Below are 26,418 nucleotides of genomic sequence, written 5' to 3' on the forward strand. Positions count from 1 at the left end.
AGGGCATCTGGGTGGCTAGTCATTTGGGCATCCAACTCTTGGTTTCGGCTCAGGTCATGATCTTAGGGTCCTGAGATTGAGCGCTGCAGCCAACTCCCTACTCAGTGGGGGTCTGCTTAGGATTCTCTCTCCCTCTGCCCCTCCCCCCACTTATGTGCATGCGCTCTCTCTCACTCTCTCTCTTGCTCTCAAATAAAATCTTTAAAATATAGGTATATATCAAACTACTTTTCTTCTTCAACAGGGACTTCCTTCACACCTACTCTCTTGGTTACCAAATACCTGAAAGTTACTTTCTTGCCTGTTCCAAGAAGTCTTTCTCTCGTGCTAACACACCATTGCATTTCACAGAAGGAATGAGATTGTTTCTTCTCAAACCAGAACTTTTCTCTCTTTTGCTTTGTTGTTACGTGTGAAAACCACATAATGTGCTCTAGTATTACTGGGATTCCATTTGTAAGATCTGACAGGAGTATAGATTTGCAACATCTTCATTTATCTCTTTCAACATTAACTCTTGGGTGCTTTTCACATCCCTTTACCAAGATTCCTCCACTTTAGCTCCTGATTGATTTTCCAGTTTGTTCTCTCCACCAGTAGTACAGAACTCTCTGGGCTCTCCTTAAATACTATAAAGAGCTGAGCTCCTCTCTTTCTTCAAATTTCCATGAACAGAAAGGTCCATTCTCAATGACAAACATGACTTGTATAGTTAAGGATATTCCCTGCTGGGTAAAGCCACTGATAAAGCCACCTTTTGGTGAGAATGGAGAAAAAAAGAAGTTAGCATTTGCCCTTTCTTCTTTTCTTAGTCACTCAATCCTTGACACTTAGCATATTTTTTTGAAATCTGCCTGGGACTAGCTTAAGATTGCCCCCTATTATTTGCTAACTTTGGAGAAGAGTGACCATTACATATGTTCATATTATAAATTATCGACACGAATCAATACATTTCAGGAATTTCCCCCCTAAATCTCTCCAGGGAGAAATTGTTCATGCATCTGGTGTGTAAGCATACAAGAGAATGAGCAAGGATACGTGTTAATAAACACTGGCAAGTATTTGTATGTATGAAATGAGCAAAAGATCAAATCCTGTTTGCCCTTCAAATCTTCCAACAAGCCAGAGATAACACCGCCTACTGACATCTTCACCATTAGAATCTTTCTTTTAGTTTTAACGATTTTTCTAGCCTTGAATCCCTATTCCTCCTGGGGTTCTAGAGCCTTTTTACTTTCAAAATTCTCTCTATATGTTATTCACTTATTTGAAATATATAACATGTTTATGATGCACAGGCTAAAACACCACGTATCTTCCCTTGTGATTATAGTCATATGAACTCAGGATGCTGATACTTCTTTCAAGCCAAATTGAAGCTCTAATTAATAGGAAAATATATCCTTAGTTTTATCTGTTTATTAGATAAAATTCTAGTAAAATTTGGGGTCAAAGGAAGAACATTGTAAGACAGACTCTCAGTAGCAGAAACACTGGGAAACGTTGGGTTATAGTCCTTAAAGATGGAGTTTGGCCTTGAGAAAGCCCCTAAAATTGTATAGAATTGAGGGAAGCAAAGGAGAGCCCCTCATGTTTCCTCCAAGCTTCTCCTGTGAGAATTTAATAGACTGATGAGGGCCTACCTCTGGCAAGGAGATGGGGGGAGTGAGACGCTCGGGGGCCAGGGTGAGAGCACATGAGAGCACACACAGGACAGCGGGGCTCGTGGCTCAGACACCTGGTACAGGAGAGGAGAAAGAAGATGGGGGAATGGCAAACCGGGAGGTACCGTCAGTAACCCCTTTCCCATACACACATAAAACCACTTCTAAACATGTTTGAATCTTCACAAGCTTGACCATGCTTTTGTTTTGTTCTAAAATGTTAGTGATTTCAGACAAGCAAGTCTCGGGAAGAGCACTGAAATCATGCAATTGCCAAAACTGCCCTATCAAGGTCACAAGGTTGGAATAAGAAGAATGAAATCCAGAATTATTACAGAACTCCTCAATGGAGAAGTTGAAAATCTTAGAATACAAGTGTGTTGAGGTTTTATGCAGCTTTTCGAGCTCTATCTGAATGCCAGCTTTTCTTCTTATGTTAATTTTTATTAAATTCATATCATATACATATACATTTATATATAAATTCATGTAATTCATAGTACTCCATAGGGGAAAAAAATAGTTGCTCAACGCGTACTCCACAACAAAGAACCTATCTCGTGCACGTTCTCCTTCCCAGAGTGACTTCCTCACCCTCTTTTCTACCTGTTGACATAGGATTCATCTTTAGGTCCAACATGAATCCCGCACGGGGAAGTGGAGTCAACAGAAGAATGGTAGCCTCAACTGCAAATTTCCTTTCCTCCTAGAAAGTCCCGTAAAGTGTGTGCAATGCCGACTCGATATTTACAAATCAAATATTGAGACCCTAATATGTGCACAAAACTGCCAGAGCTTTTCTTAGAAAGTCAGATTGCACTTTCCCAAGGTAAAACTCTGAGAAGTCTTAGAGTGATACCTACACAGCATGGTGCACCCCAGTGTTTTTAAACTTGGCTTTGGACCCCTGGGTACCAAACCCTAGTGACTATCACAAAGACACACTTGTCTACCCCAATTTTTGGGGTTTCTTCAAATTGAGGTATAGTTAACACTCAATGTTACAGTAGTTTCAGGAGTACAACACAGAGATTCTACAACTCTGTACCTTATTTTTTTTTAGCTTGACTTTGGAACTTTGACTACCATATATGGTAAATTTTATATATATACATATATATGTATGTATATATTTATACTTTTGTTTTATATATATTTACGTATGTGTATAAATATATATTTTTTATTTTTATATGAATCTTATATATAAAATACATATGTATGTATATGTACATGCATATATATTTTATATTTTTATAGATTTTATATATTTGCATTTATGTATGTATATATTCTTTATTTGTTCTTTTATTTATAATAATTATAACATATAAGTTTACATATGTATTATAAATCTTCTATCACCAAACTCCAAGCCACACAAGAAAGTTCTTAATGCAAGGGCGCTCTCTAAGCCTGAGGCCAGCGGCCAGATCTTACTCACTGCAGTTTTAGTCAGTAACTAGCAAGGGCTAGACCCGCAGTAGGAACTCAATGAGTGTGACTGCAGTAAAAGGAGAGCTAGAAAATAACTAGCACTTACTGAGAGGCTATTTTATGTCAAGCACTTAGCTGGAAGTATCACATTTAATTTCTGCAACAAATCAATAAAATAAATATTGCTATCCCCATTTTACAGACGTGAAAACAGACTCAAGGGTTAAGTAATTTTTCCAAAGCTCACATACCTAATGACTGTTGGAGTCGGGATATTTCTGTTTTAAAATATTGATGTTCTCGAATATTTCATTTGGAAAAAATATGTCGGTTGCTTTGAAAACCCGAGTCTACAGAGGAAATAGTCTAGTAAAAAAAAGAAAGAACACTGAAATATTACTAACCTGGTTTCTGATGACAAAGGGTTTTTTTTAACTTTAATTAAAAATTAAAGTCTCTACCTAATAAAATATTCTATGTAGCCATCCCAAGAATTTTGAAAAATAAATCTCCATCTGACATTCATTCTTTTAAAATTGCTTTTAGGGTTTGAAATATATGTATTATACTTATCAAATATATATATCATCTATGAGAAAATAAAACATAAAATGAAGAAAAGACTTTTTGTTTAGTGTGTGATGTTTACCAGCTGCCCCAGGGCTGAAAAAAAGCATTTAATTGAATGTCTAAAAATATCACTTTATTAACACTTCAAGTCCAGTTTTATAGTCATGGCGACCAAGATAAACTTTCTTACTTTAAATTTTAAAAGTGCCCCCAAGTCGATGAAAACAAGTTTTAACTTTGCAAATTTCATCTAAAGAGGTCATTGTAGGAAAGACAAAGGGTGCTTCATTTTATGGCTAAAGGGTATTTCTTAAAAGAATTGGTGAACAAAAATATGGCCGTATTTTTCAGGCTGCGTGAGGTCTAGCACCTTCTGCTATTCAACCAGAATTGCATGCACTCATCCAATAAACAGGTGAGCACAAGATACCAGGCATTGTCCTGGGCACTTGGTGATAAAACAACATTCCTGCCTTCAAAAGACTGACATTCCAGGCAAGGCTAGGAGCAAGTTATAAATAAATGAAGAGTACCATCTCTGATAGTGGCATGATCTCTAAAACTAAATAACACACAACAGGCAGATGTGATAAAGCATGTGATGGTAGGTGGTGTATAGAGGTCGCTACAGAAAGGAGCTCCGGAAGAGCTCCCCAGGCAAAGGCACTCAGCGGAAGCAAGACTGTCATATTCAAGGACAGAAATAAGGCCTGCGGGGCAGAATGGGGTGAATGGAGCAGTAGTATCAGATGAGGTCAGAGAGACAAGCAGGAATGGGGAAACCATTTGGATTTATTCTCAGCACAATGGGAAGCTACAGGGAGCTCTACGCAGGGGAATGGAGCACTGAGATTGCGTTGTTCAATGGTCACTCTAGACGGTGGCGAGCATGGAGGTGGGCAGGTAGGTTGCATCATAGCTTAGGATAAACTGTTTGCATCGGGATAGCTGAGAATACAGAGAGAAGGGAATGAGCCCAAGGACACACTTTGGAAATGGATGAGAAGACTTGCTGGTGGATTGGAAAGCACGGGGTAAGGGAAAGAGGGAAGCAAAAGTGATTCCTCCGCTTCTGACCGAAACCGCCCAAGGCAACATCAGTCCATTTCCTGCAATGGGAACTATTTCCTAAATGTGTTTGACCACAGAACCCTCTTCCGCTGCTTCCTAACAAGTCATAAAACATCAGTGTCTGATGGGAAGCCCAGAATGGGAATGCTGTTACAGGTCCACATAGGTATCACTTCATCCTCTCCTCTGTCTTAACTCATCCCCATTCTTTCTTGTGACAGACTGTACCAACTGGAACGGGGAATTTAAACGAGTAATTGTTCAAACATAAACAAGTCTGAAATCTGATTAATACTTTAATGTGACTATTTTCACTATGACTACAATTCCAAGTCTTACTGGCTAATTAACCCATTACTAAATAAAAATGACTGCCATTTTTTATTGTTTTTGTGTTTGTTTGCTTTTTCTTTTTGTATCTAGAACACATTTTATTAGACTATATAATTAGAAGACTATCTAAAGTGGGGCACATGGGTGGCTCCGTCGGTCAAGCGGCTGCCTTCAGCTTGGGCCATGATCCCAGGGTCATGATCCCAGGGTCCTGGGATCGAGCCCCACGTCGGGGTCCCTGCGCAGTGGGGAGTCTGCTTCTCCCTCTCTCCTTTTCAAATAAATAAATAAAATATTTAAAAACAAAAAAGACTATCTAAAGTCACTTGAAAGAATTATTCTCTCACTGTGGGTTGCCAGTAATTTTTTTATTTAGGTGTAACTACATATAATATTAGTTTCAGGTGTACAACATAATGATCCAATATTTGTATATAGTGTGAAATGATCACCACAATAAGTCTAATTAACATTCGTCACCATACATAGTTACAAAAAATCTTTTTCTTGTGATGAAGACCTGTAAAATGTACTCTCTTGGCAACTTTCAAATATGCAACAGCATTATTAACTATAGTCACCATGCTTTATATTATCTTCCTATGACTTATGTATTTTATAACTGGAAGTTTGTACCTTTCAACCCCCTTCACTCATTTCACACATTCCCTACCCCTGTCCCTCCACCAGTTTGTTCACTATACCTATGAACTTGGTTTTTGAGTTTTGTTCTTGTTGTTGTTCTAGATTACACATTATAAGAGGGATCATATAGTATTTGTCTTTCTCTGACTGATTTCAGTTGGCATTATGCCCATGAGGTCATCTATTTGTCTCAAATGCCAAGATTTAATTACTTTTTATGGATAAATTATGTTCCATTTTATGTATATACCACATTTTCTTTATTCACTTATCCATCAATGGATATTTAGTTTGTTTCCAAGTCTTGGATAATGTAATAATTCTACAATGAACATCAGGGTGCATATATTTTTTTGATTTAGTGTTTTCTTACCCAGAAGTGGAACTGTTAGATCATACGGTAGCTCTGTTTTTAATTTTTTGAGGAAACTCCATACTGTTTTCCATGCTGACCACACCAATTTACATTCCCACCATCAGCGCACAGTGGTTCCCATTTCTTCACATCATCTCCAGCATTTGTCATCTCTTGTCTTTTTTATTATAACCATTCTAACAGGTGTGAGGTGATATCTCACTGTAGTTTTGATTTGCTTTTCCCTGATGATTAGTGATGCTGAGCATCTTTTCATGTACCTGTTGGTCATCTCTATGTCTTCTGTGGAAAAATATTCAGAATTTCTGCCCATTTTTTAATCAGATTGTTGGTTTTTTGGCTGTTGAGTTGTATGAATTCTTTATATATTTTGGATATGAACTCCTTATCAGATATATGACTTGCAAATATTTTCTCCCACTCAGTAGGTTGCCTGTTTTGTTGATGATATAACTACCCCTTATCTTCCATGTGCTATGCTAAGAGCTTCATGTAGATCAGAGTTTTTAAACAGCATTTCAGTCGTGGGAAGTAGGTCTCATTATTTCAATTTTACAGAGGGGGAAGCAGCCAGAAGTCACACAAGCAGGAAGAGAAAAATGTCTATCTATATTTAATCCTGGGTTTGTTTTTCCCCAAAATTTGGCTTCCAGAGCACCAGAGTTCCAAGGAGACTACACCATCAAACAAATAGCAAAGGTAGGTAAGAAAAAAAAGCACAACAACAATTTTATCTAGTCCAAGAAGAGTTAACAATTAATTGTTTCAAATCTCTTTTTCCTCTAAATTTAGCTTAACTGCTGAAAATAATGAAAACATCTAAAGACACTGAGAAAATCCACCAAGTAAGTGAGAATTTTTTTGTTTCAAGTTATAAGTTCTCTAGTCTGGGTTGATTTTATTTAAAGCTTACCAAAAAAAGTGTGAAACACTAAAAGAAAACACTGTTGGAGGAGGGATAATGAGAGAAATAGCTGCTCGAGACAGTGGCCAGAGGTCACACAGCAAAAGAAACTTCCAGAACTTAATATGAATATGAACTGGCTTGTTTTGGGGAAGGCCATCCCCCAAGGGAGGCCACTCCTTTATTTATTTATTTAAGTTTTTATTTAAATTCCAGTTAGTTAACATACAGTGTAACATAAGTTTAGGGTGTACAATTTAGTGATTCAACACTTCCATACAAGAGCACTCCTTAATACTCATCACCTGTTTCACCCACCCCCCTACCCACCTCCCCTCTAGTGACCATCAGTTTGTTCTCTGTAGTTAGAAGTCTGTTTCTTGGTTCACCTCTCTCTTCTTTTCCCTCTGTTCAATTTGTTTTATTTCTTAAATTCCACATGAGTAAAATCATATGGTATTTGTCTTTCTCTGACTGACTTATTTCACTTAGCATGATGCTCTCTAGTTCCATCCATGTCATTGGAAATGGCAAGATTTCATTTTTTTTTCTTTTGAGAGTAAGAGAGAGAGAGAGAGTGCATGCAAGCAGAGGGGGTAGTCAGGGGAAAGAGGGAGCATCTTTTTTTCTCTTTTTTTATTTTTAAAGATTTTATTTATTTGAGAGAAAAGGAGAGAGAGCACAAGCTGGAGGAGGGGCAGAGAGAGAGGGAGAAGCAGACTCCCTGCTGATTGCCCTCCCTGCCCCATGCAGGGCTCAATCCCAGGGTCCCTCGGTCATGACCTAAGCTAAAGGCAGATGCTTAACTGACTGAGCCACCCAGGCACCCTGAGAGAGAGTGCATCTGGAGCCCAATGTGGGGATCCATCTCACAACCCTGAGATCATGACCTGAGCCAAGATCAAGAATCAGACCCTTAAGGGACTGAGCCACCCAAGCGCCCCTCATTCTTTTTCATGGCTAAGTACTACTGCTTTAAGAGCCACGTCTCTCAGGTCATGCAGCAGGGTAAACTGTGGACAAAGACACCCTTCCACCTGAAATCCATCTTCTGACAGTTCTTGGTCATCCTCTGCACTCTAGAAGATCTTAGATATTGATAATTTCAATAGGTCTGTCTATCCCAACCATGTTTGCAGTGGAGGGGAGAGAGGGCATGGCCCAGAATTACCAAGGAAGGACCTGGTGCTTCCTCGTGGGTGGGGGAATTTTGTGTAAACAATAAGTGGGGAAAAAATCTACCACAAATGTAAATTAAAAGTTACATCAGCATCTATTGGAGCTTCAACTGCATCTTTAGGATAAAGGGAAGAGGAAATAAAAGGCATAAAAAGAACACCAGCTTTGGTTTCTTTTTTGTTCTGTAAAGCGTTGTTGTTTTAGCAACTAGAACAACTAACACTGAAGATAAGTGAAAATCAGTTTGCTTTTTTTAGTTGATTAAAAAAATCCTTAACTTTAGATATCTTTGTGAACCAGGTTGCTAGAAAGGCTGTCCTATCTTTTTGAGGCAATCCTCGTTAAATTCAACAAAAGTGATATTTATTCTGTGATTACTCTGTGCCAAGCACTGAGAGATATACAGATTTTAATGCTCTCAGTCTCTCTCCCTCTCTCGTCACTCTCTCTCTGTGCATGTGTGTGTGTGTGTGTGTGTGTGTGTATGTGTGTGTGTACATTCATAAAATCCTGCCTAACCTTTCTCTATGTCTGACTCATTCTCTAAGGTTACTCTGAAATCTAATCATTCTCTCCAGGTCCTCAAGCCACTTACTTATCATGATCTAATTTGTACACTTAATGAGATGTTCTCCAGTCTACCATCCAAATCAAACTATGAAATAGGACTACGAAATGGGACAGTGTGACCTTATGCAATACCACATGCCATCCTGGAGGCATTCAATTCATAGCTACAGGGCTCTGATTTCCAACAAATAGTTGCTGAAATTCAAACTGTACCTATTCCTAGGGAAACTCAACAGAAGCCACGTAATGTGGACCCACATCTCCCTGAGTATCTACCGACACAAATCTGCTGATGAGTCCCCTGAGAACTGAGAGTGAGTCAGAGGCTTAGCTGGCCCCTGGGTCACCTAACCTGAGGGGAGCTACACGAGAGACTCATGCTGAGAGGGAGAAAGAAAAAGCCACTATTAGAAAAACAGAGCGAGGGGCGCCTGGGTGGCTCATTCGTTAAGCGTCTGCCTTCGGCTCCGGTCATGATCCCAGGGTCCTGGGATCGAGCCCCGCATCAGGCTCCCTGCTCCTCGGGAAGCCTGCTTCTCCCTCCCCAACTCCCCCTGCTGTGTTCCCTCTCTCGCTGTGTCTCTCTCTGTCAAATGAATAAATAAAATCTAAAAAAAAAAAAAAGAAAAAGAAAAACAGAGCGAGCACAAATTTACAGCTATGAGCATTTAAAGAGGTACAGGCCTTTTGTAAGTCCACAGGTATGTGGACCCAACACATGGCTGATGGAGGTCAGCCAGCAATTTGCCTTCTGAGCCTTTTATACTGCAAGCCTTCATCACCTGCTTTGAGTTTGTACTGTCCAGATATGCAAATCAGTACTTGTCTATTAACCAAGGACATTAATGAAATTACTCCTTCTGAAAATCTTAATTTTAATTAAAATTAGACCCACAGCCTCACAAGTCTCCAGTGCATTTCTTTAAGCTATGGATGTGGATTTCTTTTTTTTTTTTTTTTAAGATTTTATTTATTTATTTATTTATTAGAGAGAGAGAGAGAGAGAGAGAGAGAAGAGAGAGAGAGCACACCAGCTGTGGGGAGGGGCAGAGGGAGAAGTAAACTCCCCGCTGAGCAGGGAGCCTGATGTGGGGCTCTGTGTGGCACTCGATCTCAGGACCCCAGATCACAACCTGAGCCAAAGCAGACGCTTAACCAACCGAGCCACCCAGGTGCCCCTGGTTGTGGTTTTCTATCAGATGCTAACCCAGGGTCTTGGTAAAGCCTAGGGAAGCGTCTGTTGGTCTGAAGTGCTTTTGTTTCATTTGGTTTCACACTTTCTTTCATAAACCTAAGATGATCAGGTGTATGTACTGGTTTTTAACAAAAAGTTTTGGGATTATATAAAAAATTACTCAAAATTAAAGAAAGCATTGGAAACGTTATACTGAATCCCTAGTAGCGACAAAATGCTGCAAAATATACTAATGTAATAAAAGCTCTTGATGACACTAAAGTCATAAAGGAAAAAAGGACATCCATCCCTCTGTAATACAAAAAAAATAAGGGATATTTTTAGCCAAATTAGCAGTAATTGTGACTTGCTAACCATTCTTACGTGAGTGTTTGCTTCGCCCTGAACACAGAGCTTTGTGATTGTGCACATAGTCTCCCCTGTTTTTCCCAATGAACCTGTGAAGGAAATATTACTCTCCCAACTCAGAAGAAGAAAAACAAAGCTTAGGAGGGGTAAGCAAATCACTCATAGTGACACAATTTGAGTAACAGAGCAGAGACAAATGTCTGCCTCACTCTAAAACACATGCCAACCTCAAAAATCCCGCCAATAGGGGATCGAGCTGCCATAAGCCTGAGGTTGAGTGTACCTGGTCTAAAAAAAAAAAGTAAAACAGCTACCTCCTTTCCAGAGATCACCTCAGAATACATCCCCGGAGGTGAATTTCCAGCCCTAGGTTAAACCAGAGCAATAGTCAACCTGGCCCCGGACTGACCGCTTTGGCTCCAATGGATGTTTATTTCTGGAATTTCACTGTGGCGTTATGAACTCAGCTGGTGTGCTAAGAAGCTTTCACTTGGAAAAAGCAATTGTGTTTATTGCTGGAACATGCTGTGAAGTGGAGGGCGTGGGTCCCTCTTTCACACGGCTCTCCTTTAGGAAGATTCAGAGCGAAACAGTTTCCCAGTTTTCAAAAACCAGGAAACACATGTACCTTTTTTGAGAAGCAGATATGTTTCTGTGATTGATCATCTTTCCCTGTTTGCTTTGACAGCTGGGAAGCTGAAGACCAGCTGATTCGAAAAGCTGCGCACAACGTAGGCATTGCCTCAGGTACTAAAAATTTTCCAGGAGTAATTCTATCACCCTGACCTGTTCTTCCCCCCAACCCCTTCCCTGATAACTTTATTTTCCCAGGGTATTGTACTGCAGATGTTTATATACTGATTTTCAAACCTTATTTGGAATAGAGGCACTCAGACATTTATCTATTTCCATGGGTGACACAATCGCTGTATTTACACCTGGGACAGAAAAACGGCCCCCATTAGACTGAGAGCTCCTCAAGGACAGGAGAGACGTCTTGATCACCTCTGTCTCCTTGGTACAAACCCTCTGCTCAGCATACTGTCTACACTTATTTAACACTCACCAAATTGAATTTTGAAATATCCCCAGGGAATCTTCGGGAAGCTCTGAAAACTGTCTAGAACTTTGAGTGACTGTCTCAGCACTTCGGTTCCGGTTAGATGAGGGATCTTTTTGTTTACACTCTGGCTCTTGACATAAGCAAAAGGAGAGAAGATTCTGCCTCACTAGAGTCCATGTCTGAAAATGTCATTGCCCCTACAGAGTGCTCATAACACAGTACTCCTAACACAGGGCCTCTCAGAGATAGTATCCTTCTAAGAGTCCCACATATCATGGGGGCAAAATAAACGTTCCCTGAATCAATGTTGGAAAATAACATCTTGTCATTTTTCATCTATGGAAGTGAGAAATGCTTCCTTCTGTTGCCTTCCTTTGACTCCCCCCTTAATCATCCATGGGGAGGAAATGGAGCATTGCCTGGAGCTGCAAACTAAGATGCTGTGCTCAGACAGATGGCTTCAAATCCTGTCTGTGCCACTAACCCAAACACCCTCGATTTCAATCCCTAAGAGCATCTCAGACTTGCTCTGTCCACCCTACTTCCCCAAACCCAGGGCCAAGTAAGCGTTCACCCTCCTTCCTGCTGTGGCGAATTGCAGTGGGGACAGACAGGGGGGATGGAGGGCTCATTGACAGATAGCTTCGAAATCCACTTAACATACTAAGAATAGCTAAAAAATGACAGGGCTTCTTGACTATTTCAAACATACACTGAGAAATGGGATTTGAATTTAAAGCAAGCATCATTAACAAGATTGAAATATTTGGGAAGCTCATGGCTGATTTCTGAGGATTAGATTTAGAAAACAAACACTCTTCTAAGTGAAGCATGGACTGAATTTACGGGGTCAGAGATAATTCTTTGCTCTGAAAGATAAAACTCTTCAAAGTGATGACAATATAAAAGTAGTTTGCATTTCATTTAGTTTTTATGAAAAACATTGTATACTTACCTACGTAGAACTCAAGCTCACAGGTCTACTGAGTCGGCGATTAGTATAATCTCCTGCGGAAACCTTGTCCTCAAGTCACCACAAATCCATCTGGGTCCTTTGTATGCTCCATCTGTATGCAGGGGGAAGAGAACGACATTAGTATCGTGTCCACACAAAGACCAACTCTGCATTTAGAGGCAGGATGAAGGAACCAGTGAATGCACAGCTACCCAACAGGCTGCGCCTCATGAGTATAGAAAGGTGCATCCCTGGGAATTTTGATTTCAAGGTCATGGGCACCGTTTTGGGGTGTGTCTTGCAGCTACCCACGCTGGGGGACCAAGAACCCATGTTCAGACACTGCAGGTCAATCTCATTTTTAAAGGGCCAAGTTGAGTGTCCTTATCTATTCCCCAACCCCACAGCTCCAAAGGCCTATCCTCTGGGCTCAAAACCAACAGTTATTGTTTTGCACCCTATAATTATAAGTGAGCAACCAGATAACTACACCAGCTGCACTACACCCTGTCCCATGAGGAGCCACAATATGGAACACGAGGGCATTTCACTGACCTGGCAGGGCGCCTCCTCCAATGAGCTTGTCAGTACTAACAGGTGGCTTATGTTTGAGAATTTACTCTTGTGTTCTCATATATTGCGCGGTGGTTAAGAGCATGTGTCTGGAGTCTGACTGCATGGGCTGGAATCACTGTGACCTTGGGCAAGTCACTTTCTTCTTCATCCTTAGTTTTTCTCTCTGTAGAAAGAGAATAATAATAGGACTTCTTTCAGAGAGCTGTTATAATGATGAAGTGAATGAATATGTGTTAGTTTGCTCGAGCTGCCGTAACAGAATGCCAGAGACTGGGTGCTTTCAACAACAGAAGTTTATTTTCTCATGGCTCTGGAGGCAGGGAAGTCGGAGACCGAGGTTCTGACCGGATTTGCTTCCTGGTGAGGACCCTCTTCCGGGCTTACAGACCGCCACCTTTTCACTGTCTTCTCACGTCTCTCCGCCCCTCTTCCTGGAAAACTCCTAATGCCATCACAAGGGCCCCACCCTCATGGCCTCATCTCACCCTAAACACCTTCCAAAGATCCCATCCGCACATACAGTCACATCGCAGGTTATAAATTTTGAGGGAATGCAACTTCCTCCAGAGCAGTCTGTATAAAGACTTTAGACCAGGGCCTAAAATGCTTTAAGTAGTAAATACAGGTTAACTATTATTATTCTTGCACCAGGCACTTCACATAGAATGGTCTTACTTAAAAATCACAGTAGTGCGGATACAGGTATATCCTCTTCATCTGAGGAGCTCAGGGAATGACCGGCCTTGACCTTGAGGTAACAAAGCTGACCTGACCCCAGTCTAAGTCTAAAGCTAATGTGTTTTCTGTTTTACCACACCACGTCTCTAAAAAAAAAAAAAAATTACCTAAAGCTATAAATTTTCTCTACCATTTATGTTATTAAAATGTTCACATTTTTTAAAAATATATGAAAACCTATCATCTAGTCCTACAAATACGCTTCGTATGTGGAAGGAAGTTTTAGTGGCTTAAAACAAAAAAGGTCCATTTTTCCGTCACACTGTGTGTCCAACCACAGAGAGGCAGGGAGGCTGTGCTCATCACCATCACTCAGGAATTCAGGCTGGCAAAGCAGCTACCTTCCCTAAAATTACAGATCAGTGCACAGAGGATGAAGAGTTCCGATGATCTCACATCAATGGCTCAATGTTCCAGCCTGGAAATGACACGCATCACTTCTCACAATTCTTTGGCCAAGACTGATCACGTGGCCCCAGCTAGGCACAACATGGCTGAGAAATACAGCCCTGTGATGGGCTGGAAGGGAAGAAAACCAGAAATACTGGGGGGAAAGCCCTAACGTGCACACAAGATAACATCTGACAGTCAAATACTAAAGCACAGTTTTTCTAATACTGAAACAGGTTTAAGGACATATTTATAAAATGCAGGGAAAAAATTACCCATTGTCTAACTCAGCTCCAGCTGATGGGGTGATTTTTGTCCTTCCCTCTTGGTTGGTAGTTAAAAGCAATATAACTATTCTTTTCACTCCTAGCCAAGCCAGCCATGGGGAAAAAACCATTAACCTATAGGGTAAGGGTAGTGGGGGAGGGGAATGGGGAAGAAGACCAGAGCATGGCTAGGAGCCTCACTTGCTATGTTTAAGGAATGATGTCTTCTTCCATCCAGGCTGCTACTGAATGAATGAATGAATTAATGAATGAATAGATGATAGATAGATAGATAGATAGATAGACAGACAGATAGATAGATACACACACACTATATATTTAGAGGCTTAAACAATAAACATTTATTTCTCACAGTTCTGAAGGCTGGGAGATCCAAAATCAAGGTACCAGCGAATTCAGTGTGTGGTAAGAGCCTACTTCCTCATATAAACAGCTGTCTTCTGGCTGTGTCCTCACACAGCAGAAGGGGCAAAAGAGTTTTCAGGGTTTCTTTGATAAGAGCACTAATCTCATGCATAAGGGCTCCACCACCATCACCTCCCAAAGGCCCCACATCCTAATACGACCACATTGGGGATTTTTTCATAAATTTTCAGGGCATAAATTTTCAAACATTCAGTCCACAGCATTCCAACCCCTGAACCCCAAAATGTATGTCCTTCTCAGATGCAAAATACATTCATTTCACCCACATCATTAATATATAACTAATGTTATTACATTCATTATCCCTCAAAATCTTGGCTCTTTCCAGCATCAACTCTAAGTCTAAAGTCCAAAGTCTCAAGCATGTGTCATCCACATCAGATCTGGATAACACTCGAAAGACCATTCATCCTGAGGCAAAACTCCCCTCCAGGTGCCAACCCTTGAAACCGGACAGGTTATGTGCTGCCAAATGCAATGTGGGGCAGGCTTAGGAAAGACATCCCCATTCTAAAAGGGAGAAAGAAGAAAGAAGAAAAGAGTGACAGAGAGATTCTAAGTCCAAAATCTAACAGGGCAAATTCCATTAGGCCTTGAGGCTCAAGAATAACCCTCCCTCGCTCAGTACTCTGTCTTCTGGACCCACTGGAGTGGGAGTATCATCCCTGTGGCTGGATGGGGTGCTGCCCACATCACAGCTCTCTTCCAGGGCCCTGCCCATGCCACAGCTTTCTGTGGGGTCCCCCCACCCCTACCGAGACACTGGAGGGGGCACCTTGGTCCTCTGAACTATAGTGGCAGTCCATCCTTTGAAACAAACCATTCAGGCTCCTAGCCCTTGCTCAGGCCTATGGTGGGAGTGGAATTCCTGATGGTCTCTCAGTCACCTGGGGGGTCACTCCTCCCTCATCTTGAAGAATAGCACCTGGCTTCCCACTCTCAGAGGTAAGTCCTACACCACCTCATACACAATGCCTGGAAATCAGTGTTCCTCTATTTTATCCAATTTTTAGGGAGGAGGAAAAATCCAGTCTCTATTACTCTTTCTTGTCTAGAAGCACATTTTCTTAAGAGAGAAAGTGGTTTCGGGGTGTCTGGGTGGCTCAGTCATTGAGCGTCTGCCTTCGGCTCAGGTCATGATCCCAGGGTCCTGGGATCGAGCCCCACATCGGGCTCCCTGCTCAGCGGGAAGCCTGCTTCTCCCTCTCCCACTCCCCCTGCTTGTGTTCCCTCTCTCACTGTGTCTCTCTCTGTCAAATAAATGGATAAAATTTAAAAAAAGAGAGAGAGAGAGAGAGAGAGAGAAAGTGGTTTCTTACCTTTTATTTTTGCTTTATCATCACAAATTCAAGTTATATAAAATGCTTTTCTCTCAAAGAAAATGAAAGACTGGATTAAACTTGGAAATATGACACTCAGAGGATTAACTCAATTTTTATTTTCATAAATCAGAAGACCTACTTACATTTTAAAACCATCTTTTATTTGCAGTTTTCATTTTGGAGGTTATCCTTATTTTCACTAATTTCAATCAACATGGGATATGTTTAACATTCTAAAATATTTCTGGTGTTTATACTGTATTTTTAATATGATCTCATAGAATTTTCAAACAGGAAAAAGTCTTAGCCATCCTGTGTTGAAATCTCTTCTTTTTCTACATGACAAGTAGACCTAGCAAGGTTTTAGGAGCCATACAACGTGTTTACCCACATGCAGAGTAAAAACCAAAATCCATTTCCCTTTTCATTAAATTGCTGATGTACTAACAGTCAACGAGGGAGCTCAAACCAGAGCCAGGCACCGCTCTAGACATTTTCTGCCAACTATCTTCTTCCCTACTCTAGTGGTGTTCATGGTCTAATAGTGGGGACAGTTACATAACAGATAATTGGAACATAATGTGGGAAATGCAAAAGTGGAGGTGTGCACAGGATGTGGTGGGAATAGGAGGGAAGGGATTTTGTTGTTGCTACTATTATCAAAAACATGACCGCATTTTCCCCCTTAATATCAGACACCAAACATTCTTTTAACTTTTTATGAAAGTGTTCCACACATGCAGAAAAGCACATAAATGCTTTTCATAAAATGAACCCACCCATGTAATCAGCACCAAAATCAAAAAGCAGAATATGACCAGCATCTGAGAAGCCCCCTCCTAGTCATACTACCCCTCAGGGATAACAAAACTAGTGACTGATTGTGCCTGGGAAAGTGGGGTACACCCCCCCAGGAGTGGCCAACTAGAGTGTTCACTGCTCTGACTGCACCAAATGTCCCTTTCCTTCAAGCCACCTAAAGTCTTCCCAAATTCACAGATTTCAGAGAAACCTCTTCTATGTGATTAAACATGGGATATTCCTATACTATAGAAAGGACATACACATTCGTATCATTTGTATGACTCATGTTTAAAAGATTTTTTAAATATTATCAGGGGGGTGCCTGGGTGGCTCAGTCGTTAAGCGTCTGCCTTCAGCTCAGGTCATGATCCCAGGGTCCTGGGATCGAGCCCCGCATCGGGCTCCCTGCTTGGCGGGAAGCCTGCTTCTCCCTCTCCCACTCCCCTTGCTTGTGTTCTTTCTCTCGCTGTGTCTCTCTCTGTCAAATAAATAAATAAAATATTTTTAAAAAATAAATAAAAATTTTAAAAAACATTTAAAAAAATATTATCAGGGAACTTTCACTTTAGAAGTTTCCCTGAGGCACTTATACACTTTGAGAATCATTCCACAGACTATTCTCTGAACAACGGCAAATGCATAGTCTAAAAGTTGGGAGACACGGAAGACGATACTTATCAGGCAGAAAGAGTCTTATCTCATTTGAGTATAAACTCTTCAATCCTCCCTTCAGCTTTCAAAGTCAGGATGACTCATCAATGAGGAAAACAGAAACCTATAATCATTTTTTTTCCTGTCCAAAACAAAGTAAAATGTGGACTCTACCAAGAGAATGCAGTGGGAAAGTGTGGATGTTCCTTGGAAAAAAATAATTATGACAACAAGCAAACTGTAGGAACCATACTGTTGGAGTTCTGACAGGGGTTCTCGCTTTTTCCTGGTTCATCATCTTTATGATGTCATGCTGGTTTTCCCAAGTTCTAGAATAAGCTTTTGTCCTTTGGGTTTGGTCTGGGTACACAGCTGGTAAAAAGGAAAGGGAAATGGAAGGAATGTCTAATCATGTGAAAATGCCAGTGCCTGGAAACCCCTGGAACAGGTAAATTTCTACTCTAATACATGTACTGCAATGTTGCTGTGAACACCAACCCTAAGTAATTATTAAATTCATTTTTCATAAAGATTTTATTTGTTTATTTGAAAGAGAGAGTGAGGGAGAGAGCACGAGAGGGAAGAGGGTCAGAGGGAAGTAGACACCCTGCCGAGCAGGGAGCCCGACGTGGGACTCGATCCCGGGACTCCGGGATCATGACCGGAGCCGAAGGCAGTCGCTTAACCGACTGAGCCACCCAGGCGCCCTAAATTCATTTTTAATGTAGGTAAACTTTCTTTTAAATTTGCACTGGAAAATGAACATGTGAAACGCTAACGGGGATGAAAAGTGCAACAGATGAAATGTTGCTTGGGAGCATTCCATTTCCTGCTTGTCCCCTGGTTGTACTTCACGGAACCGAATTTGCCTTCCATTCCCTCGTTAGACTTTTTTTCATTAAAAAGAATTTGTAACACTTCACAAATTTTATAATCCCATAACCCAAACAATTAGCTAACAAGTCATCACAACCAGATGTTACTGTATCAAAACTATGTGGAAAATGCTAGTCATTGTCTAACTTTATATCATTCTAAAGACCCTAATGAGTGATACTGTTATGACTGAGGATACTTTGTGGGTTTTATAAACATCTGAATCTACTGAAGTCCTACAGGTAGCTCTAGCTTCACAAAATATCTGTATTAATCAAAAATTGGCTGTAAAAGTTTTGATGTCGTTGCATATACAGGGTTATCTCAGGGAAACAATCTGTGATGCCTCAAACTCCAGAACATTGTTCTTCCATGTCCAAATGATGCATCTTTTTTCTTCCAGATGTTCTGGCTCAGGAAAGAAGCTTTGGCAGTTCCTCAAGTTATAATCCATACCAGACTTTTACCTCTAGAACATACCACTTGATAAAAACAAGCTTATGAACTAGAACTAGTTCAACACCCAGCGTGGAGCCCAACACAGGGCTTCAACTCACAACCCTGAGATCAAGATCTGAGCTGAGATCCAGAGTCGGACGCTTAACCAACTGAACCACCCAGGCGCACCTGAACTAGAACTATTTGAAAGAGGATGAACTAGATCTTAACATAGCACCATACACCTATAGTGATGGGCTTGCCATCTCCTACCCACCACCTGGCCCAATCGAACAGTTTGACCAAATTCCCCATCACCAAATATTATCCCCTTCTGATCATGAAATCTGTGGTTCCAAGTTAAAATCTGACACATCTGTTCTTCCTCCTTGGCATTATTCCAACATCTTGGCTCTATGTTAACTCCACTAAGCTCAAGGACCAGGCCTCCGGAGGTCATGGCAGAGAGTTACCTGCAGGGTGACCCTGCTAGGTGGTTGCTTTCCCTCTTAGTCTTCTTCCTTAGTCTTTTCTACCAGGGAAGTGCCTTCTAAAATCCTTTTTCACTGCACTCCCAGACTTTCAAAAGTCTTACTGTGTGTATGATGGTGAAAAACCCACCTTTGAATTAATCCCCCAAGTGGGAGCCCACAATCTGAAAATGGAGCCATTCAATCAGCTCACTCCACCATTCCCAGCAATTTTGTGAATTGGTACAATGGGTACCTTAACACGTATGTACTCTTGGCAGGCAGAGTTGAGAAATAATTCTGCAATAAGTGGTTTAAAATTAATGGCTAAAAAAGTGACTAATTGCACACTAATGACCTATTCACAGAGCAAAGTTCTGTGTAGAATATGCAGTCTTTAGCTCTCTTAAAATAAAGATCAAATGGGTCTATTATACTAGAGCTTTGGTAGGCACAATTTTTAAATGGGCTGATTAGAGCTGGAGACTCTCTGTGCTTTTCAGGCTTTGCTAAATACATGTATTTATAAACATGGCTTCTATGGAGTCCCTCTTGCACAGTTGTAATTTTATAGTTCACTTACGAAGTCTCAAATGGGTCAGGATTAGCTCTGTGGAAGTTTATTTTTCTCTCTGTGAGATGATCACTCGACTCAACCCACAGTCATACTAAGCCTTGGTAATAACATAATGTACCGTGTACTGAGCCATCTGCCCATCCACTTTCTCCTCTCTGGGCCTTGTAAATTCTGAGATAACTGATAAGAAGGAAAACGGCATGATTCTGGTAGAAACCATTCCTCTCAAATTGTCACTGTCTCTTGACTTCCCCTCTGGAGGTCGCCAATACAAAGAGCACGTCCCATGAGGGAAGGACTCTGGGCCGCAATTCATTCATGTTCCTCGGTGGGTTCACTCTCTCACACTCACTCTTCCGCACTTGAGAGGTCACCGTAGTAAATCAGGGATTGCAGAGAACATGCTGAGGCAAGCCAACTGCCCACAATTTCCTATGCTGTTTTGCCACTTGATCCCATTCAGCTTTCCCTCTCGCTTTCCAAGGACACGGAAGTCACATCTACATCACCCAGAGGTCTGATTAAAAATGCATATTCCCGTGTGCTAGGGCAGACCTACCAAATCAGAAACAGCAGGAGAGGTGGCCAGGAATCACCATTTTTAACAAGTCCCTATGTCACTCTTAGCACACTGATCTTTTACAACCTCCAGCCTATTACCACCAAGGGGAGCAGTAAAAACAAAAAGTGATAATCCGGGTCTCCTTGCTGACCATCCATAGCCCAAATAACTGGGTTCTCCAGGTATCATTGGCACAGTCGAGCAAATCAGAGTTGTAGCTGAGAGCAGAGCATGAGGGGTGCCCCAGCCTCGGAAGAGAAGGCAGGCAAGTGCAACTTCCTTGCATTGTAACACATACCCCAAAAGAGTACCCCCACAACCCTGGTTTTAACCCTTGTCTCTACTTCCCCTTCCCCTCTACTTGATTTGGCCCTATCTCGCTCCCATTCTGCCTCACTCAGAAATCTTGTTTTTATATGTTTCTTGACTTACTCAAGAGCAGACTTGTTTATAATGCTTCGTTCTCAAATACGAAGCATCACATTCAATTCTCCTCCTTTCTCCTCCCCTTCCGGCCCTTCTTTCGGGGTCTGTCTCACATGTCAGCCGCTTTAGCAAAGAAGGTTTAACTGAAATTACCTCAGAACTTGCTCTTAATATCCCACTGGGTTTTAGCTCAATAGCAGAGAGAGTACTCTATATGGCTGCCCTTTATGTTTAAAGCCCCGGGAAAGGGGTGAAGGACTCGGAATCTCTCCCGACCACCCTGTGGCACTATTTATGAAAATAAAGGTTTTCTGCAGCACGGTGGCACACAAACCCCACAAGTATACATTATATGATCATTAGGACTAGCATCTGCCTTAAAACACGATGCAAGGGTGGTAACATAGCTTCCGACGGCGATTCAGAATTCATCTCCACTGTGGAGAGGCCCTTTCCTCCCTAAGTACGTCAAAGCACGTGAACTTCATTTTGTTTATTTAAAAGATTAGCTACACAGAATTTGGAACATTCTGTTTTATTGTGGATGGTTAAATATTCAAAAGATTACTCTGCTAAAAATTGCCCACAGAAGTAGCTGTGACACTTTGGTAAATGAGCAGCACATTTCCAATGTGTTAAGATGTTTGAAATACACAGAACAAATGCTGAATCTCATTCCGACCGGGCGGCCACACTCATCTCCCGTGATTATTTTTTGAAAACACAGCAGAATGAATTGACATATGTTGGGTAAAATGTTATGCAAATTTTGATATTTTCTCGACAGTACAAATTGAAATGTGGATTACCAGTGCAATCATCGATTTACAAGTGATGTTCTAGGGAATTTAGCAATCAGATTATAACACATTTAAAATTATTTGTAATTTTTCTTATTGTAGAACATAGAAAGCTTATAAAACAAAAAATAACACAGATCAAATGAGATTTTTAGAAGATAAAAGGAAAATTAAAACAGCATTTTTTAGTATGCAACATTATCCCACCAGCGATAACTACAGTAAATATTTAGAAAGTTATCATTACCACCTTTTGTGTAACAGTTTAATATCTTCTTTCATTGTATTTGCAGACCACTTTCTAGCCATTGAACTATTTATGAAGATAAATGGGATCTCCCTTTTCCTCTAACTGGTTTTCACTGTATATAGAAAAGCTGTAGATATTTTATATGCCTACTTGGTAACTGCACATCTTGCTGAACATCTCCCTTATTGTAATTTTATTCTCTAAAGTTTCTGAGTAGGCAGTGATATCATTTGAACAAATATTTTTCTTTTCCCTGATTCTTTTTTTTTATTTAAATTCAATTAGCCAACATATAGTATGTACTTAGTTTCAGATGTAGTGTTCAATAATTTATCATTTGCATATGTCACCCGGTGCCCTGATTATTTTCTTATTGAAATGTCCAAAATCTTGTCAAATGAGAATAGTGGGTATCTTTGGGCATCCTTGGGATATCTTTGTTTTTTTTTTTTTATTTACAAATGTCCAAGAAATTATTCCAGAGGTTTTTATCATGTATGATGTTAGCTCTTCATTTCCAATAGATAATCACTTTAGTGAGATACCCATCTATGTCTACTAAGATATTTTAAAATTGGAAGTGACATCTAAAATCTTTAGATATTTACTAAAATGGTAAAATCTGTTTTCTTTTGACTTTTGATAAACCACAAGCAAATTTTCTAATATCAAATCAACCTTGAATTCCTAAAATTATCCTCCATCACCATAATTTAATCTTTGTAATATAGTGCTTATATCCACTTATGAGTGTTTGTTGGTATTACTAGCCTGTTTTAATAACTGTAGACTTTTTCTAAAAATAACTTTTTTATATTATGCTTTACTTATTTTTTTATTTTATTTTTTTACATTTTCTATTATGTTAATCACCATACATTACATCATTAGTTTTTGATGTAGTGTTCCATGATTCATTGTTTGCATATAACACCCAGTGCTCCATGTAGTACGTGCCCTCCTTAATACCCATCACCAGGCTAACCCATCCCCCCACCCCCCTCCCCTCTAGAACCCTCAGTTTGTTTCTCAGAGTCCATAGTCTCTCATAGTTCGTCTCCCCCTCTGATTTCCTAAAAAATATCTTATTTTTCTTACTGCAGAAGTACTACTTTAATATTGTAAGATATTAAAATAAAAACATGCAAGAAGAAAAAAACTGGAATTCCCCCATGACCCTCCATTTCTCCCTCTGAAAATCATCACTGTTAATTCTTTGGCTTATTGTGAATTTAGTTAATTCTCTATTGATGAAAGTTTTGTTGACTTCAACTTTTTTGCAATTATAAACAATATTATAAGGTATAATCATATATATGTGATATATTAACTACACACACACTTCTGTATATATGTGGCATTATATCTATAAAATAGATTCCCAGATATGGAAATGCTTTTTTAAATACTTGATTTTGATATAGGTAAACAGCCACTTCTAAATATTGTATCAACATAAGTTGCCACCAACTAATAATATGCAAAAGACGAACTACTTCTCCATACTTTTGACACAATGATATTGCCAATATTGTAATCCTTAATAATTTAACATTATAAAAGCTACCTAATTATTTAATTTGTATTACTTCATTGCCAGGAATGAAGATCTTTTCATATGTTTATTTATCATTTGTGTTCCTTATTTATGAATTATTTCTTCATGAAATTTGTTCATTTATCTATATTCTGGTGTGTCTTTTTTTATTTTTTTTTGAGAGGGAGAGAGAGCTGGGGTGTGAGTGGGGGACAAAGGGAGAGAAAGAATCAAGCAGGCTCCACAACCAGCGTGCAGCCCAATGTGGGGCTCGATCTCAGGACCCTGAGCTCACAACTTGAGCCAAAACCAAGAGTTGGACCCTTAGCCGACTGAGCCACCCAGGCACCCCTTATTAATTTTCAACTGTTTATCATACGTAAGGCATAATGGCCTTTGATTGTCAGTAGGTATTTTAACAATTTTGTCATTTTTCTTTTAATTTTATACAGAATTTTTCAGTGCACATTTTTTGTGTTATATGAGGTGGTGTTGTGTAGTATATGTAGTGACAGAGAGAAACTGGAGCCTAAAATCAAATTGACTGGGTCCACAATTCCAACTTTACCATTTATTTACTGTTACTTAACCTCCCTCTGCATCATTCTCCAAACCTATGAAAAAGTGTAGTAGTAAAATCTGTATACCTCCTTGGGTTTGGGTATTAACTGAGTAAAAGAACATTTAAAGAGCTCATAACAATGCCTAGCGCTTAGAAAATTCTCCATAAATATTGATAACTCCTATTATTGTCCATCATCATCTAAATTTCCTTTATGGGTCTTGGATTTCATGTCAATTCATAATTAGGAAGACTTATCCACCCAAATATAATTTAAAATCAGACAACTATGCTTCTTTCTACTGCTTTTACAGTTTCTTCTTTGGTTGGTTAGGGTTTGTTTTTTTTTGGTTTTTTGGTTTTTTGTTTTTGTATGCATACATCTAACTCTGTGGTCTATCTAGAATTTATACTAGTGAATGGGGGTTCATTATTTTCCAAATAACTGTACAATTTTCCCAGCATTATTTTTTTTCTAAATAGTCCACTTTATCTCATAGATTTGAATTGCCATCTTCATCATATAAATTTCCATATATTGTTAAATTTACCTTCAGAGTACCTCAGGATCGCATTATCATGACACATTTTACTATTCGCCAAGGCAAGTCCTGTTAATATTTCTTCTGACTTAGAATTTGTTTCTTCTCACATGTAGTTTTTCAGATAATCATTAGCCAGATTGTCAAATTTCAGAAAAAGTCTGTTGATAATTTGGCATTCTAATGTTTATAGACTGATTTAGGGAAAATTTACATTTTTATAATGTCAGTTGGTTGATTCTATCTAAAACCAACTTCTTCCAGTTTTTCAAAAACTTTGTTTTCTCTAATCATTTCAATCAAGTATAAAATGGCACATTTTTAATCTACGGATTCTAGAACACTTTTACTCTCCCTCTTCTTATACCATATTACACCTGTTTCTCAGTCTCTTATATTTCTGATGTTTTTTTCTCATTATATATAATTTTTAAATAAGGTAATATTAATCTTTAAAATGTAATTTCATGTTTTATTTTTATAACCAGATTTAAGTTCATAACTAGTTTCCAAATATATAGAGTAGAATTCCTTTAACTGCCTGTTACCATTTTTTTTTAAATGTCTTTAGTTTTTGCAGCACTTTTAGGTGTACAGCCAAGTTGAAAGAGAAAAACAGAGTTTTCATGTACCCCAACCCCACACACTCACAGCCATCCCCACTATCAACATCCCCTACCAGAGTGGTACAGTTGTTACAGTCGGTGAACCTACATCAACACGTCATCACCCAAAGTCCATTGTTTATAACAGGGTTCACTCTTCGTGTACATTCTACATTTTGACAAATATATAATGACATGTATCTATCATTATAATATTATACAGAATAGATTCACTGCCCTAAAAATCCTCTGTACTCTGCCTACTCATCCCTCCCTACCTGCACCAAACCCAGCAGCCACTGATCTTTTTACCATCTCCATATTTTTGCCTTTTCTAGAATGTCATATAGTTGAAATCACATAGTATGTAGCCTTTTGAGGTTGGATTTTTTTCACTTAGTCATATGCATTTAAATTCCTCGTCTTTTCATAGCATGGTAGCTCATTTCTTCTTAGCGCTGAAAAATATCCCATTATCTGGATGTACCTCAGTTTGTTTATCCATTTTACCTACTAAAGGACATCTTAGTTGCTTTCAAGTTTTGGCAATCCAAATAAAGCTTCTGTGAACATCTTCTATGAACAGGTTTTTGTGTGGACAGAAGTTTTCAACTCCCTTAGGCAAATGCCAAGGAATATGAATGCTGGATTATAAGGTAAAGGTATGTTTAGTCTTGTAAGAAATTGCTAAACTGTCTTCCAAAGTGGTTGTACCATTTTGCATTCCCATCGGCAATGTCTGAGACTTGCTATTGTTTCACTTCCTTGTCAGTGTTTGGTGTTGTCAGCATTCTGGATTTTGGCCATTCTAATACATGTCTAGTGTTATCTCACTGTTATTTTAATTTGAAATTCACTTTAGTGTGGAGTACCTTTTCATGAGCTTATTTTGTCATCTGTGTATCTTCTCTGGTGAAGTATCTATTCAGGTCTTTGGTCCATTGTTTTCTTATCATTGTATTTCAAGAATTCTTCGGCTATTTCATGTAATAGTCCTTTACCAGTATGTTTTTGCAAATATTTGCTCCCAGTCTGTAGCTCGTATTCTCCTTTTCTTAACAGTTTCTTCTGCAGAGCAGAAGTTTTTAATTTTGAGGAAGTCCAGCTTGTCAATTATTTCTTTCATGAATCATGCCTTTGGTTTTGAACCTCAAAGTCATCACCACACTCAAGTCATCTACACTTTCTCCTATGTTATCTTCTAAAGATTCTTTTTTTTTTTTTTTGGCATGTGATGTCCACTTGTTCCAGCACCATTTGTTGAAG

At 39.5% G+C, this 26,418-nt stretch overlaps 1 long non-coding RNA gene across 3 annotated transcripts in view; it reads right to left on the reverse strand.

Moving 5' to 3' along the window:
• Positions 1-26,418, reverse strand: part of LOC141374892 (uncharacterized) — a 175,463-nt gene that overhangs the window by 123,649 nt on the left and 25,396 nt on the right. For all 3 annotated transcript variants that reach the window (XR_012382067.1, XR_012382066.1, XR_012382065.1), the window contains exons 2-3: positions 12,869-13,052; positions 12,314-12,425 (exon numbers count right to left, since the gene is read on the reverse strand). This is a non-coding gene — a long non-coding RNA (uncharacterized lncRNA). The remainder of the gene's footprint in view (positions 1-12,313; positions 12,426-12,868; positions 13,053-26,418) is intronic.

This window comes from Callorhinus ursinus, unplaced genomic scaffold, assembly GCF_003265705.2.
Source record: "Callorhinus ursinus isolate GAN/ISIS: 27379988/994484 unplaced genomic scaffold, GSC_fseal_2.0 scaffold23, whole genome shotgun sequence".
Classification (NCBI taxonomy): Eukaryota; Metazoa; Chordata; class Mammalia; order Carnivora; family Otariidae; genus Callorhinus; species Callorhinus ursinus.